The sequence below is a fragment of the Austrofundulus limnaeus genome, unplaced genomic scaffold, assembly GCF_001266775.1.
Source record: "Austrofundulus limnaeus strain Quisiro unplaced genomic scaffold, Austrofundulus_limnaeus-1.0 Scaffold1430, whole genome shotgun sequence".
Lineage (NCBI taxonomy): Eukaryota > Metazoa > Chordata > Actinopteri > Cyprinodontiformes > Rivulidae > Austrofundulus > Austrofundulus limnaeus.
In genome coordinates this window covers 11,095-14,207 of record NW_013953832.1, presented here as the reverse complement: position 1 = coordinate 14,207, position 3,113 = coordinate 11,095, and positions in this window count along the sequence as shown.

Sequence of the window (3,113 nt, the reverse complement as noted above, 5' to 3'; positions counted from 1 at the left end):
AAAGAATACTTGTGACTATTAAGTAGTAAACTACATTTCAAAAGATCGAGCCAAGAAAAAAAATCAGTCAGCATGAAATAACCTGGAAAATGAATGTGGGTCATTTTTTACCCATGATGTTGTTATGGTTTGTTCAACAGTCAGCGAAGCTAAGAACCAGACCAGGAGACAGGAATAAAAAGGTAAGTGATTTTTATTTACAGGTGCAGGGTAGTGGGTCATCAGCTGTAAGGGAATGAGGAGATGAGGTGAGTACTTTGAAGGGTTTTGCTTTTTCAGAGATGATTGAATATAAATTAAAGTGTTTCTTTTCTTACAGGTGTTCTGGAGGCGAGCAGCACAGAACGGAGGAGGAATCTAAAAACACAGGTGAGTTCCTTTTAGGCAGCGTGGCTTGAATATGAAGAGGTGTTCGAGGCGTTTGGCTTTGGCAGGAGGTAATGATTGTCAAACCTGACTGGAAGTCTCTTTCTTTACAGGCACAAGGAGAGGAACCATCAGCCAGGTAAATCCACCCTAGAAAACAGGACATGAAGGTAAGAACAATACCTAAAACTTAGAAACTGAGTGTGGCTTGAACACTGCCAGAATGGTAAGATGTTTCAACGAAGACAGAAGTCCTTTACTTTCTACGAAGTATGTAATCCTTTCCGTTATCATTCTTTCCATAATCTTTCCTAAACATGAAGTAAGTGCAATTGGTCTATAACTTAGAGGGTTTGTTGGATCTTTTCCTGGTTTAATAATTGGCACAATAATTGCTTCCTTCCAATTAGATGGTAATCTTCCTTCTTTCCAGATCTTATTATATAAACCTAGAAGTTTTGCTTCAGCCTGACTCCCTAAAAGTTTTAGCGTAATTTAGCATATCTGATCTTTTCCTGGTGCTGTTRGTCCTGATCTCAGTATTGCTTTCTTCATTTCCAACAGCTGATAAGCAGCAAGAACCGTAGATTTTACATCTTCATAAGATGCCGACTTCTCAGCATTGAGTGCAGCACACACCTCTAAAGCTCTACCAGTCAGTACACTCTGCACAAGAAGAGACCACTTATTCTCAGGCCACGACAGAGATTTAGCTATTTTTTCAAAGGACAAAAAGAAAACATCAACTTCTTTTTCACAAAACTGAGGAACTAATCGGATGTTTTTACTTAAGTCAAAAGTTCTCTGTTTCCACAGCAGCCATTTTCTGTTTTTCCAGAGCCAATTTCTGTTGTTCATTTTGAAGTTCTATCTTTTTACACTCAAACTCACGTCTCATACGTTCTCGGTCCACCTCAAGCGCAGCAGCTTCCTGTGCTGCTCTTTGTTTAATCCGTTCTTTTTCTACCTCTAGTTTAGCCAGTTGCAACTCCACACCACTGGACTCCACATCTATATGTTTTCCCGGGGAAACGTTAGCAATCAAAACATCAATCAAGTCCACTTTTTTTATACCAGGTTAATACTGAACCTGCAAGCACGCCGCTATTTTTACCAGATCCTCCTTTCATAGTTGGTACAATTCTCGTATTCTTCGAATTCGATTCTCACTGAGAAAATCGTCTATCTTGAAATCCTCCATCCTTACAAAAACAGCACCGCTCAGCTAACCAGCTAACTATTTTCCATTTAGGCCTACAGACGAGGAAGAAAGAAAAAACTATTACCATGATCGCGGACGAGCCCCCACTTGTTACGCGCCCATTACTCTCTAGGCTCATTTTCCCCACTTAAGTGAGAGTGTAGGGTGGTAACAAATTAAAAAAAGAAAACAAAACCTGGCACCTGACGGGTCACACAGTGAGGTGAGGGCCTACCTGTAGCTTCAGCGCCGTGTGTCACGGTCCTGGTGGTCTGCTCAAAGCGGCCGATTCCTCCTTACTCCGTCAGATGGTCTGTTCAAGATTTCTTTTTTTTTTTCTTTTACTTTTTCTCTTTTTTCTTAAAAAAACAAAACAAAAATGTGATCCCCCGTTCTCTCCGAAAACTAGTGAAATACAGTGGCAGGGGTGTGACCTTTCCGGTGTACAATCCAACAATTAGCGTCCAGCCGTTGGTTTCTTCCAAACAAACATAATGAAATGAAATCCCAGCTCAAACACCCGACGCTCAGTCCCGATCAGTCCTGAGGTGAAGACTCCTTTCATGGAGTCTACCCACACCGTACTTTCTTTATCTATCAAAATCCTTAGTTATCTGCTGCAGCAAGTTCACACGCCACACCGCTGGTTTTCTCTGTCGCCACCAGCCCAGGTGCATCACCAACCTCATTATAAGAGGTGGAGTCGGCTCCTCCCCTCTCACCGGTGAATCTCCCGCTGGTGCCATTAATTAATAAACAAAATAAACAAACAAAAAAAATGTATGTAACAATATACACTGCTCAAAAAAATAAAGGGAACACTTAAACAATGCACGTGCGGTTTCCTACCTCGATTTATGAATTCTGATGGACACAACTTGTTGTTATGACTTTTGGGAAAAAAGTCAGATATATTTTTCAAACTTCTGTTAAGGAACTTGCATGATCCTTGTGCTTGTAATTAGCATATCAACGTCACCATGGCGCCTCAGAAGAACATGAAAGGGTTGCATTCACACCTTCCAGCCAACCCCCAGAAGGACAATCTATTTACATTTCTTCAAAGAAAAGAAGGTGTCATAACATGCCTTTAAGAACCTTCCAGCATGACTGAGAACAAAGGATCCCACATTCTTCCTTAAAATGTGAAAAAAGAGAAAAGATAAAGGAATCTGTATCTGTTTTTCTGTTTTATTGAAAAGAATGTCACCTAACCCAGTTTCTTACAGCAGAGAACTAAAAAGATCATAAAGGACCTATTAAGTTTTGTTTAGTTAACATTGTTCTAACTTTGTGTGTTTTATTGATATGTTTTTCTGAAAAAGATGTTTCTTTAAACTGTGTGAATTCATGAATTAATCTTTAAACTTAGGTTTGAATTTAACTAGATAAACATTCTTAGTTGAACTGATGTAAAGCAGATGTCTCCCCCTTTAATTAGATGCAAGATGATTAGACTAAAAACACTCCCATCCTTTGTGTGAAGAACCTTGTTTCCCTCCAAGCATTTTGATTGGTAAAAAAAACTTTACCAGAGTTTCAATTG